The sequence below is a fragment of the Danio rerio genome, chromosome 19 (genome assembly GCF_052040795.2).
Source record: "Danio rerio strain M-AB ecotype USA chromosome 19, GRCz13ab, whole genome shotgun sequence".
NCBI classification, from domain to species: Eukaryota; Metazoa; Chordata; class Actinopteri; order Cypriniformes; family Danionidae; genus Danio; species Danio rerio.
Genome location: NC_141039.2, coordinates 31,014,772 through 31,030,020, shown reverse-complemented (window position 1 = coordinate 31,030,020; position 15,249 = coordinate 31,014,772). Strand labels below are relative to the sequence as shown.

The window sequence follows — 15,249 nt, the reverse complement described above, 5'->3', positions numbered from 1 at the left end:
TCCTTTTTAAGTGAAATTTGACAAGAAAGGAATGTTGCTTGGCATTTTTAGGACTTGTTTTTTTATGTAGAACACTGAGATTTTACAAAGAAAGCTTGGCTTATTGTAGCTACAATAATTCATTTTCTATGTTTTCTACATTTGTTTCAGAGCTCAAAGAACCACTTGGAGGAAAATACTCATTATGAGTGTTTTTCTTCTGAAGGCCAAGAACATTTAGGTTCAAGTCACGCATAGGACAGTTGTCACGAGACAACACGAGTCTGATGCTAATCTGCTGGTCTGGAGACGCTACTTGTGGTGAATGAGTGTTGTGTCCAAATCTGTTCTGTCCACCTGTTATAGTGATGACACAATGATGTTGCCATTTTCCATGGCTATACTTTATGTTCCCTTGGGTTCGGGTGACACGCAGCGATTGTGTGTGGGCTGCTCTGTCCATGTGGTGTGCTTTTGTTGAGTGTGTACACCCACATCACTCAGTAGTCGCTTCAGTAGTCACATGGGATGGTTTTGTTGAGGATGGGATTCTCAGAGACATGAGGTTTTGCTACACCTTTAATGCAGTACACATGTTTTATCCACACCATATGTCATAATACACTGTAGTTGGCCGGTATCCATTGCTATTTCCTGAATGGATGATTGTAGTTGATAAATGTCTGTCCTCACTCCACATGTTTATTTGCTTCCTTCTAAATTCACTTTGACCCTCCAATACTCAACACAGGCTCATTCTGAAATCGTAGCCCCATTAACATTTCTGGAGTTGACCACAATGATAGAGTTTGAGTCCGTTAAAGAATTATTCTAGAAAGCGGGTAAAACAAAAACAAATGCCAAAATATAAAATAAACAAGTAAATGACAGGGTGAGAAGGTGGTAAAATTTGAAAACGTAGTAAATATCAAGCAAGGGCTTTTCTTTTTTCTGGATTGCTTTTTAGAACTGTCAGTTGGATTTAGAGAAGGGGGTGGGCGAATCAGTCTGTGTTTTTGAAAACACTATTGGTTGGGGTTAGGGAAGCAGGAGGGTGGGTCAGTCGATCATCAGTTGGTCAGTCATTCAGTCAGTCTACAGCAGCCTCTGGTGGATTTACGCGAGAACAGCAGGTGTGAATGGCATTCGTAAAGAAATTTGAGATCTGAAAATGTGTACACAGCAGCCTCTGGTGGATTTGCGGAAACAAAAACTGCAAGAAAACAATGTAGCTCCTGTGACATATTTGGTGCTCTCCATGAATGTGTATTGTATAGCAGTACATTTTCAGAATAAGCCTGGGTTGCCAATACCTTTTGGTTTGTCATTGGCACTAGTTTATTATGTTTTTCAAAGTCGTAGACATTCTTGTGTATGTGTTGTTTCTGGAATAAAACCTTCCTGTTATCAAAGTTAGATTTAAAGTGGCACTGACAGATGTAAATGAGAATTAAACAATATTTTAATTAAATTTTTTAGCTAATTTTAGGGTTATATAAGGATTCAAATTAAAGTTAAAGAGAGGTTATGACTATTTTTGCTTTATATGAATGTTGTTCCAAGACCAACAACATTTTTTTTTCTTCTTTTTGTGTCTGGCCCCCCTGCTAGAGATGCTAGTGATTTGAGTTTTTTTCCCCCAAACATATTCATAACGTATACACCCTAACTTAAACATCCTAACTAGTTCAAATAGTCATCATGCTTGATAAAAACAAGTCTTTTCATTTAAGCTGTAGCATTACGCTATTGTAAAGCTGCTAAATTTCAAATACAAATCACATACCTTGATTTTCTTGATTCCGTGAGCCTACTTTGCTTTGATTGGTCATTTGAACTAGTAATTTGATTATTGCACAGAAACAAAATATCCATTACTATTATATGTAATCCTGGAACACAAAGCCATTCTTATGTTTCACAGGTATATTTTATATAGTAACAAATATATTGTATCGTTCAAAATAATTATTTTATCTTGAAAATAAGTAATCAAGCAAGCAAGAATATCAAGTAAAGATCATGTTCCATGAAGATTTTTTTTTTTTTTTGATTTCCTGAAGTAAACATACCTAAACCAATTTCATTTGTAATGTGTATTGCTAAACACTTAATTTGAACAACTATAAAAGCAATTTCTTTTTCCAATATATTAGATATTCTTTTATCCTACATATTCCAATTTTTTTCAAATAGCTGAATCTCTGTCAAATTGCTCTGTCCTAGCAAGCAGCATTTAAATGGAAAGCATATTTTTTCTGCTTTCAGATGATGATGATTAAAACTCAATTTCCAAAAATTCACACTTATAGCAGGTTTTGTGGACCAGTGTCACATGCGAATTCCAGCTAATGAGGCTTTCAAAATCTCCAGCAACTGCACACACTGCAGGAGAATAAGTATGATATTAATATTACTATAAGGCTTTACATTTACAATCAACTTTACACTCTGCATTACTAATGGGTGCATAAAATAGGCATAATTAAAGCAACTCAAGTGAAAATATTCTGAGATTAAATTAGTTTTAAAGATTTACATAATCAAAGTGCCTTTTCAGCTTCAGCTTCAAGATCATCTGACACAGGAACAGCAAAACACCCACCCAAATCAAGTGTGATGCTGTATATGTGATCTTGATTACATCACTGCAGGATAACATTTGTGAATGGACATTTTCTGTATAATAAACAAACATGACATTTGGTGACCTTTACTGCAGAATACTGACAATGCATTTACAATGGCTTCAACTCAATAAGCTCACAGGCTTTATCGTAATCTTCAGCTGATGATTTACAAATGATGATTTTAGACGCATTTAAAGAAACAGTTATTTTCAAAAAAAAATTTTTGTCTTCAGTCAAGGAGAACCAGAAGTTGCTGAGTATTTTATTTAAAAATGTTGATGTATACTTCCAACTAAAATTAAATATTGAGTAGGGGGCATAGCCAGGGCCGGATTAAGAACACATTAGGCCCAGGGGCTATAGCAAATTTAAGGGCCCACCTTTTATGTTTTACCTCACAAAAAAAGAAAAAAATATATGTTTTTTGTTGTTATTGTTATTATTATTATTATTATTATTATTATTATTATTATTATTAATAATAATAATAATAATAATAATAATTTATTAATTAATATTGTCATCTAATTTTCCACCATTTGTTTTATATTTATTATATATTTTTCTGTTTTATTAAAATTGGCCTGCAAGTATACAAAACTAAGTGACATAATGACTAAATGACATAATATGAACTTTAAAGTTCAAACAGGCTGCAAAAATCAGAAAAAAAGAAAGAAAAAAAACATTTGCAATACTTTCTAAATTAGTGCCTTATAATAAATATTTTAAATATGGGTTTACCTTTAAAAAAGGTTCATTAGAACTTTAGCTGACCATAAATCCATAATGATATAATATCTTTAATATACATGCTTCCAATATCCAAAATAGCTTATTGTCTTCTTCTGAGTTACAGAAGGCTAGCATCCCTATTTTATTTATTTATATATTTTTTGCATTAGATATATTGTCTAATTAAAGTCAGTGCCAATATTTCATTGTTCCATATTATTACTGTCATATTCATAAGAGGCAAAGTAAATATTCATAATAAAGTTTGCTTTCGAACTGGTTCAGTTAGACTTACAGTGAAGCATAACCGAGTGTATTCATTTGAGAAAGATACTCCACAATGATGGATATTTTGATAACTGCTTGCGTAGGGTATTTGATTTGTTCGCACACTGTCTCGGTTATATTGTGTGATGAAAGGATTGTGCTGGCTTGCGGTGGTTTGAGTCCATCTGTAACCATTGCGCAGCTGAGACGGCGCTTTATTATGAGTCCATTCAATATGATTCTGCCTATCCCAGCTTTTGTTACTTCATGTACCTTGTACTTCAAGTGTATCAATGATGAAGACTGTTTGAATTTTATTTATTGCTCTACGACGAGCTTGCATAGCCTACCTTTGACTGGTTGGCTCTCGCAGTAGTCCCGAAATAAAGGACTGTCCTGCGAAAATTGGGACATCTGATCAGCCTTATGGGTAACTAAAACAGGGCTATTTAATATTCTGATTGGGCTAAAGCCACTCTGAGTCCCAGTTGAGCACTGGCGTCACTGTTTTTGAACAGCAGCAAACCGAAAGATATACTTCACATTATCGACGAGAGAAAGCATAATGCACAGAGGTGTTTCCCGCATCATAGCGCAAATTAATTCTTTAGCCAATCAAGGGGCCCCCTTCTTCCGTGGGCCCTGGGGCTTCAGCCCCACCTAGCCCTTACGTTAATCCGGCCCTGGGCATTTCTGTCTTTTTGCTCATGACTCCCTTGTAGCATATTAACAGTATGAGGGGCGTGGTTAAGAATAATGTGGCTGAAGTCATCAACCTGACATCAACAGAAGACCACCACTATGCAAGTGGTCAGAATTTGATTGAAGATTACCGAATCAAACCTTTTCAAACCTCACATGGACTTTTAAATACTATGACGCGAATGTGTATGTGTTCCTTTTTTTTTCCTCTCTCACTCTGCTAGACTCTGTTGCATGGTTTTAATCTGGAGCCAATAATCCTTTCTTCTATGAAGGTCTTTCGAGTTCCTGCCGCAATCTTTCACTCGCATGACATTTTGGAGTGTGATTGTTCTTATGAAAAGTAACCTTGGTTACCAGCTTTCCCCATCACTGTTTAATAGTTCACTCTGGCAGCTAACATGTGATTATGTTGAGTCCGCATGTGTGTGTATGACTTTGTGCCGGCTGACATGTGATTATGTTGAGTCTGCGCAAGTGTTTCACTTTGTTGCCTTTTGCATGGTGAGCGGCGACTGGCAGCAATCAGGGCTGTGTATTTTTGATTGATGGCGCAATCACATGGCACAAAAGACTTCATTACCATTGGACACACAATTGCTAACAAGCAATCATGAATACACACAGGTTACTGACTGGGGCTTGAGTCTCACACGGGACGGCAGTTATCACAAAGTCACCAGAAATTAGAGAGGTGCTTTATCAGAAAGTCCTGGCTATATGAAGGTTATGTGGGTCAGCTTTGCTTTACGTGGATCGCTTCAAAGCGTGAGCCAAACATGTCGTGGTTTTATTTTTTTTTTCTATTTCTGGCCTTCTTTTTTTTTTCTTTTCCCAAACGGGAAGGGTAAAAAATACATCGAAATTCATAATTAGATGTTCAAAGTTTTCATTTTAGCTCTGCATAACAGCAGTATATGGGTCAACCGCTGCCAATTGCACGAACTTCAAATGAAAAAATCCGCACGTCCCAAGACTATTGCTTTTGATTGTTATTTTCCCCCGCCGATTTTCCTCCAGCTGCAGATAGAGAATAATAAATATATAAATAAACAACCGTTTGAATTTCCCCTTTCTTTGTTGTCATATTAGGTAACCTCTAAGAATAGATGCCTCGAAAGGTAGTCGGGATCAGTTTAAAACCCCAGGCAGATATAGGTTGATGCATGTTCTCATTAGGTTGATGGCTGCATGTTATTCAGAGTGTCAGTGTAATCATTATTAATTATAATAATCTGACTTATGAGTCATCATATTATTAGCATCCCCGAGCAGCGCTTATTGTTATCGCAACCCTGAAAAATAATTAATGTGTTCCTATTTCTTTAGCCTGGGGCTCAGAGCTTTGGGGGAGCAGATATTTGTGTGTGTGTGTGTGTGTGTGTGTGTGTGTGTGTGTGTGTTTTGTATGTGTGTGTGTGTGTGTGTGTACTGGTTTTGGTGGTTTATGGGTATACAATTGTGTATAATGACATGGTATGACAGCTATTACGATGATTTGGGAAATTATGAAGACATAGCTCATGTCCCGTTTTAAAAAAAAAATCTTATAAATCATGCAGAATTGGATTTTGCTTTTTTCTTTTCAGGAATAATGTAGTAATTTTTTAGAGTAAAATGTACACAATTCTCTGTAAGGGGTAGGGTTAGGTGTAGTGTTGGGGTACAGTGCTTCCCACTGGTTTGAAATATACTTGCCTTGGTAGCCGGATTAAAACACACCATTTACCCACATCACATAAATAGTTAACTATATGCAACAAACAAAACATAGTTAAATTTTTAACAATAATATTATTTGTTATGACACTTTTACACACTTTTTCTTTTCAGTTAGTTAAAGTAAAACAAAAAAAGATTGTTGGAATAAAAGAAGAAATACACTATTTCTCTTTCTTTAATGCTATTCAGGAGCCATGTGCACCCGCTGCCAGGTAAAATCTGCTTATTTTTCTGTTTCAAGTTCAAAGCAAACTTGAATACCAAAGCATTTTAGATATATACAGTTGAAGTCAGAATTATTATTAATTGATAAATGATGATGATTAACAGAGCAAGGAAATGTCCACAGTATAGGTGATATATATATATATATATATATATATATATATATATATATATATATATATATATATATATATATATATATATATATATATATATATATATATATATATATATATATATATATATATATATATATATATATATATATATATATATATATATATATATATATATATATATATATATATATATATATATATATATATATATATATATATATATATATATATATATATATATAATATATATATTTTTTTTTTTCTTGAGAAAGTCTAGTTTGTTTTATTTCGGCTAGAACAAAAGCATTTATTAATTCTTTAAAAACCATATTAATGTCAAAATTATTAGGCCTTTTAAGCTGTATTTTTTTACGATAGTCTATACAACAATCCATCGTTATACAATAACTTGCCTAATTACCCTAACCTGCCTAGTTAACATAATTAACCTAGTTAATCCTTTAAATGTCACTTTAAGCTGTATGGAAGTGTCTTGAAAAATATCTAGTCAAATATTTTATACATCATGGCAAAGATAAAAATAAATCAGCTTAGTTACTAATTGAGTTATCTATGTTATTAAAACTATTATGTTTAAAAAAAAAAAAAAAAAAACTTCCCCATCTAGGGAACTTTAACACTGCGTCTAACCAGAACATTAGGTGATCCCTAGCGTTCTGGTTAGATGTCTCGTTCCCTCTCGGGGAACTATGGTTACATACGTAACTCGAGACGTTCCCCATCTAGGATCACCTAGCGTTCTGGTTAGACGCAGTGTTGAAGTTCCCTCTCGGGGAACTATGATTTCATAGGTAACCCGAGACGTTCTCTCTGTTAAACAGAAATTGGTGAAAAATAAACGGGGGCTAATAATTCTGACCTCAACTGTATAAATAAAATAGCCTATCTAATATAGCCTAATGGCGTCATCAAATTAATAAACTACACAGCAAATGAGAAATAAATGACAGAAAGAGGTCTGAAAACAGTATCTCTATAAACTACTAGATTAAAATGTGTGAATTATTTAAATAAGGCAAATGCATTGACTAACTAATAGTGTAGATATATTTTGCAGCCAATTTAGTCATTTCGTTCACTGCGAGTATATAGAGTCGTTTTAGAGAATTAATTATTGGATATTTTTCTCGCTCTCGCGACTGTGTGTGCGCAGTCAGCTGCAAAGCCAAGCGAAAGTAGGCTTAAGTAAAAGGGTAATGCAAAAACGCATACAATTAATCACAGCTTTAGAAAGCAAAAGCTGAATCGCGAACATTTTAGAAGATTTTGAAACCCCAGCTGGACACAAGTGCCAAAAAGACGACCTCTGATTAATAAAGGGACTAATCATAAAAGAAAGTGAATGAATGAAAGGCGCTTGACAGGTCTCACGTGCACAGAACGAAATTGATAAACGAGAGAGGATTTTGCACTACTTAACTGATCGCAGATGTTTGTTATTTTAGATGGATACAATATACTGTAAAAGGATGATAATAATAGTAAAAAAAAATGCGTCACTTAATATACTTGGGCGGCCATGAATATGCCAAGGCGGTCTGCCCAAGTAAAGTCTATGTGTGGGAAAAACTGGGGTAGGGCAAGTATAAAAATTATTTTATTGAAAATACACAAAGTTCACAATAAAAAAATGCTGTGGATTACGTGGATATAATCTAGGTATTACAATATTGAGGTGGTTTATAAGGACATGTCTTGTGTCTGGGCATGGGCCGGTTTAAAATTTAGACGGTAAGATAACCATGGATGAAAAATATCACAGTTTCTTGCTATTGTGATTACTGCTCTAAAATACATTCTTTTTGCGTGTTTTGGTAAAAAACTGAAACTGTTTTCCCCTTTGAACACAATATATTTAATTTGAGAAACATTTAAAATATTTTAGAGCAGTAAACTTGTCAGGCTAAACAATTCAAATAATCACTGACTTCTGCTGTCTTTATTAGTTTAAAAATCACAGATTTCATTACAATTAAAACAGCATATTTGGATATCTCTTTTGCTGGAGATACTGTTGTTCTAAAAAACTAAAAATAAAAACATAAATAAAAAATCTTACATACACCGTAGGAACAGAATAGCACAACATTTTGGCAGTTTTAAAACCTTACATTTTCCAAATTACGGTATACCTTGAAAATTGGTTATCGTCCCATGCCTACTTGTGTCCTTGTCATTCAAAACTGTCAAACCATACTTAACAGGGGCTTTTCACCTTCAAAATTGGCTACAGGTTTCCTGTGAGGGTTGGGCATACACACTCATAGGTACAAAATCGGTCACGAGGGCAATACCTTTACAAAAGGTACACTTTTGTACCCTACAAGAGGACAGTAGTACCTTTAGAGCACACCTTTGTAACTTTAAGGTAAAATTTTATACATTTAAGGTACTGTAAGGTATTTTTTTAGGTAGGTTGATATGTAGCTTTAGGGTCGTGATAGGAACAAAAAAAGTACCTTTTAAAAGATATCGCCCAAGTGGCAAATTTTCTACCTTTATTTATAAAAGTGAAAAGGGTATGGGCAGGCATTGGCCAGTATAATATACTTGTACAAACTGCAGTACACCTTTAAAATGGTTATCCCATGCCTATGGGTAAGGTAAGGAATATCATAATTATTCTTTACAGTGTATATATATATATATATATATATATATATATATATATATATATATATATATATATATATATATTTATTTATTTTTTTATTTTTTTTTTACTTCTATGGAGTCCTCATAAAACACCTAAACCAACATGATTGTGTGTGTGTCTGTTTAGACAGAAAATCTAGACTGGGAGAGGCAGCGTGAATGGCACAGAATCAGGTGCACGCAACCTTCCTTTCATGCGTTCCAGCCAAGCCAACAAAGAGAGAATGAGACTACGTGATGAGAATTACACAGAGCCGGCATTGGGATCTCATGGAATATACATACACACATACACACACACACACACATACACACACACACACACTTGCGCCTCAAACTACACACTACACACAGCTGCGCGCACTCCCACTCGCACCCACTTGTATATGCACACACACTCTTTCCAGAGCCCCTCTAAAACCCCTCACACACACACACACACACTTTCTGCCCGTCAGCGGCAGTGCAGGCACTATGGACGTGATAATTGTAATAAAGGCTGCCAGTAATGGGTTGTGTGGCGCGCGGCTGCACTGGCCAGGCGCTCTGCCTCTTTTGTTATGCTAATTCAGAGTGATTAGAGGCCTTCTGCAGAGCTGCGCTGCCTAATCTGACTGCTCCCTCGACGAGGAGGGGGGATATTACACACAGGCCACGGGGTCAGCAGCCTCCAACATCATCTTACCTTCCATTTATATTCCTTTTTAATGAACACCGCATAGGAATACATGGGAAAACAGGCAGGTTTTTGTAATCATTTGTTTGGGAAGTGGAGAGATGTTTAGTGTTGGTATGTATGGGAGGTGATAAGAAGAGATTTGAGTTCGTACATGGATATTTTGGCTTTCAATGGCTGATTATTTAGAGCTTCAGCGATACCGTTGGGTTTATTTTAGAAGTACATTTTGTCTCATTTTATTTTGCTTTATGTTTTTTTTTTTTCTTTAATTGAATTTAACTTCAGGGACTAAGCCAAAGGAAAATTAATAAATGAATGAATTTAACAGTTTTTCTTCATAACCAAGTAAAAAAACAAGTACAAATTGAACAATGTAGTGTATTTCTGTTATAAATGAAGCAAAATTTTTAAAACATGCATACAATATATAACATTGCATCAACAAATAAAACACGTATTCATTTATGTTATAAACATTAGGTTCCTTCTTGTGCACTTTTTTGGAAGAATACATTTAAAACATAATATAGTAGTACTGTGAAATACTTTTAAAATTAAAAAATACAATTTTATATGGAAATGTATACTAACATGTAATTTAATCATTTAAATTACATTTCGTGACGTGACTGCAAATATGAATTTTCATTAGCGATTACATGATGCTCATCATCTGCTTAAGATTTAAAAAGTAAATAAGTATATATGAGCAATATCACTCTCATAGCAGTGTGATATGGCTGTATATTAGCACTGGTGGGAGGTGTGTGTTGGCTTGAGGTCGCAGACCCAGTGCCACCAGTGATGGTACAGGCCTATCGAACTGCTACTAGTGTGACATTGCGTTTATACAACAGTTCAATGACATAATCGAGTATATATATATATATATATATATATATATATATATATATATATATATATATATATTTATACATAGTTGAAGTCAGAATTATTAGCCCCCTTCAAACTTTTTTCTTCTTTTTTAAATATTTCACAAATGATGTTTAACAGAGCAAGGGAATTTTCACAGTATGTCTGATAATATTTTTTTCTTCTGGAAAAAAAGTCTTGTTGGTTTTATTTTGGCTAGAATAAAATTTGTTTTTAATTTTTTAAACACCATTTTAAGGACAAAATTACTAGCCCCTTTAAGCTAAATTTTTTCTTGATTGTCTACAGAACAAACCACCGTTATACAATAACTTGCCTAATTATCCTAACCTGCCTAGGTAAACTAATTAACCTAGTTAAGCCTTTAAATGTCATTTAAGCTATATAGAAGTGTCTTGAAAAATATCAAGTCAAATATGATTTACTGTCATCATGATAAAGATAAGATAAATCAGTTATTAGAAATGAGTTATTAAAACTATTATGTTTAGAAATTTGTTGAAAAAACTCTGCTCTCTGTTAAACATAAATTGGGGAAAAAATAAACAAGCGGTCTAATAATTCAGGGGGGCTAATAATTCTGACTTCAACTGTATATAAAAAAATTCAAACACAGAGAGTCTCAAAAATCCTTTTGTACGAGGAACTACTTTTTTTCTGCCTTCATTCACATCTGCAGTAGATGTCAGAACAGCAAAAATCCTTGCTTAAATGAACAAACGTAACTTCAGAACTAGTATTTGAATGATTCTCTAGCATAACATCTAAAGTGATGACAAAACAGATTACTTTGCTCACATTTTTCACATTTTCACAGCATGAAATGATTTCCCAGTATATGTCTGTTGTAATCGGGAGATTACAACAATTAACCCAGAATAGGCCGAAACAAAGTAAACACTAGCTGATTACTATGGTATAAATACAGCACTACAACATACAGAAGAGAGAGATAGACTTAGAATGTCACAAATTTTATAATGACTTGATTAGCTGTAGTCTAAAATTCAGAAAGAACTTAGGAGTTATGCGGTCTCTGTCACCATCTTGTAGCACAATTGTCTTTGCTCTGCTCAGTATGACAGACTGATGGCTGGCAAAGTGCTCTATCTTCGAAATTATAAATATTTAAAATAGGCATTATCCTTATAAATAAACTGCATAGTTGCAATCTTTACAACTACAGTATTGTCTAAAAAGCATCAAAAGTACATTATGTTGTCCAACAGCTGCATTTTTTTTAAACTGTAGTGAATCTATTGATCCACTGTCACTCTAAGTAGGCAGAGTAATACACATGGGTGAAGAGGCCAATCAGCCAATTAGATTCGAGAACCATACATTTATGCACATATATAAATATATATTTAATATATATATTATATTATATTATATATTTCTTTTTACATTTAAAATCCATTTAACTAGAAATCTGAGTCACACACATGTATAATGATTATTTTCAATTCCACAGTAATTTAATAATAAAAACGATCAAATTTGTCAAACTCTGCCAATGTGTAATTGCTTTAAACAAATATACTCACATCAAACACATTCATTTGATCATATAACACAGTAAAACACTACCCTACTAGTGAAGATTATTCCAGTTTGAATGACTACATTTTCCATCTGCCCCTGTAGTATAAAGTCCCATTGCTAACAGGACTCCCCCCACCACATGCTGGATGGCTGTGGGGATTTAAATCTTAGAACTGGGGGAACTGTAAAGCAGGCCAAAGCAAATACACAGCGTTATTGTTGGAGCAGCTGGTTCAGGGAGGCTGCCTGGACTCACAGTGTCCTGCCAAGAGCAACCAGCTTCAAGCTGCGCTCTGCCCTGCCTTTGAGGTCAGTGCAGGAAGAGCGAACGGGTGTATATCGATGACTTTTATACATTGTTTATGCAGTAGGTGTGTATTGATGTGCTAATGTGCTCTACTTACGGCAAGGGGGCAGCTGGTCAAAGGAATGAGGCAGTGCTCAAGTATGATTTTTTTGCAGGTCATGATGCTATATGACACACACAAGGAGAATGTAAATGTATAAGTACAAACTAAATATCAAAATGTATGCTAAATTGTGATCCTGTTAAGTACTGCAATTCAAAAACAAAAACATGATGATTGAATCAAGCCACAACAATCAAGGGAAAACAAACCAAAACAAAACAAAATTTTAAAAAATCTAATGTAAGTTCACAACACAACAGAATTTGAAAAGCAAATAAAATTTTGAAACACAATGGAAACAAGCCACAACACATCAGAATTTAAAAGGCAAAAATAAAGTCACAATACAATGGAAAGAAGCCACAACACAGTGAAAACAAACCAAAACACAACAAAATTAAAAAAGCAAATATAAGTTCGCAGCTCAACAGAATCAAGCCACAACACAGTCAAAACAAACCAAAGCAAACCAAAAATTGTAAAAGCAAATGTAAGTTCCCAACACCACAAAAATTAAAAAAGCTATCTAAAGTTAGAAACACAATTGAAAAAACAAATCAAAACACAACAGAAATTAAAAAGCAAATATAAGTTCACAACACAAGAGAATTTAAGAAGCAAAAATAAATTTGCAACACAATGGAAAGGAACTACGACATGGTGGAAAAAACCCAAAACATAAAATAATTTAAAAGCAAATATAATTTCACAACACAACAAAAGCAAAAATAAGTTTGCAACATGATGGAATCAAACCACAGCACACTCAAAACAAACCAAAACACAACAAATTTAAAAAGAAAATAAACGTTCGCAACAAGATGGAAGCAAGCCACAACGCAGTGAAAACAAAACAAAACACAGCAAAACTTTAAAAGGAAATATACGTTTACAACAAGATGGAAGCAAGCCACAACACAGTGAAAACAAACCAAAACACAGCAAAATTTAAAAAGCAAATAAAAGTTTGAAGCACAACATAATTTAAAAAGAAAATAAAAGTTTGAAACAGAACAAAAACAAGCCAAAACACAACAGAAATTTAAAAGGCAACAATAAGTTCACAACAAGACAGAATCAAGCCACAACACATGAGAAAACAAACCAAAACACAATTGAATTAAAAAAAGTAAATATAAGTTCGCAACAAAAGAGAATTTAAAAAGCATATAAATGTTTGAAACACAACAGAAACAAGCGAAAACACAACAGATTTTAAATAGAAAAAATAGATTCGCAACACGATAAAATCGACCCACTACACAGTGAAAACAAACTAAAACACAACAAAATTTAAAAAGCGAATATAAGATTGAAACATGATCCCAGCAGGCATAGGATGTCAACATGATGTCCGATTGAAGTTGTACTCCAAACGTCGTGGGACGTTACATTTTGTTTGGAAATGAAAATCGACTTGATGTTAGAACTCAACGTCAGGCTGATTCAATGTTTAACGTTGGACAGACGTTGCATGTTATTTACTTTCCAACACAACCTAAAGTCAATCAAATATCAATGTCTAATGATGCTACAGCTTGATATTGTGTGAACATATGTAGTTAACAGACATTGGATTTTAGTTGCCTTTCCTGACAAATAAATGTCTGTATTTGACATCATTATGACATTGGTTTATAAGATGTTGGCTCGACGTTGAATTTTGGTTACTTTCAAACACAACCTAAAACCAACAAAATATCAACGTCACTTTACATCGTTATTGAACGACAAAATGACGTTGTCCTTGACACTTACCACCTAAATCTAACCTAATACTATTTTTTTTTTTTTTTTGTTGTGTGTTTGTTGGGATGAAATAAATTCACAACATCGTATAAACAAACAAAAACACAACAAAATTTAAAATGCAAATAAAATCTTTAAAACAATGGAATTTAAAAAGCTAAATACATTTTAAAAACAACTAAAACAAGTCAAAACACAACAGCAATTAAAAAGGAAAAAATTACTTTCCAACACAATGGAATCAAACCACAGCAGAGTGTAAACAAACCAAAACACAATGGAATTTAAAAAACAATTATAAATTTGCAACACAACAGAAACAAACTAAAAAGCATTGAAATTTTCAAGGCAAATATGAGTTTGCAACTCAATTGAATATTAAAAACAAATATAACTTCACATTACAACAAAACTAAGACAAAACACAACAGAATTTTTTAAATTACATTTGTAAGTAAAAATTAAATATCACAATTTATGCTTAACTGTGATGCTGTTAAGCAAGATATGACACAACTGTTTTTGAGCAATTGCCCGATTTTACAGACCAACTTGGTCAAGAACATTTTGGTTGTATTGTGGCTTGATTTTATTGTGTTTTTGATCGTTTGTTTGCTTTTTATATTTCACTGTGGTTTTGGCATGCGTTCATTGTGTTCTGACATGTTTTCATTGTGGTTTAGCTGGTTTCCTATGCATTGTGAACATACTTGCTTTGAAAATTTGATTGAGTTTTAGGTTGTATCGTGAACTTATTTGTACTTTTAAATTCAGTTGTGTTTTTGCATGTTACCAATGGTGTATTGGGTTGTTTCTGTATTGTGAGGTTATATTTTATTTTAAAATTATGTTGTGTTTTGGGTTGTTTACATTTGTATTGTAAACTATAATTTGCTTTTTAAATTTCATTGTGTTTT

The 15,249-nt window shown here is 33.6% G+C and overlaps 1 protein-coding gene across 38 annotated transcripts in view; it reads left to right on the top strand.

The window, feature by feature from the left end:
- The window catches only part of LOC137488526 (uncharacterized), a 250,769-nt gene that overhangs the window by 199,481 nt on the left and 36,039 nt on the right, over positions 1–15,249 (top strand). For 15 of the 38 annotated variants that reach the window (XR_015516859.1, XR_015516875.1, XR_015516862.1 and 12 more), the window contains one exon: positions 151–2,060. The exons of the other annotated variants lie outside the window; for them this stretch is intronic. The gene's annotated coding sequence lies outside the window, so the exon portion shown is untranslated. Of the gene's footprint in view, positions 1–150; positions 2,061–15,249 lie in introns of those variants that run through there. 38 annotated transcript variants of the gene reach the window in all.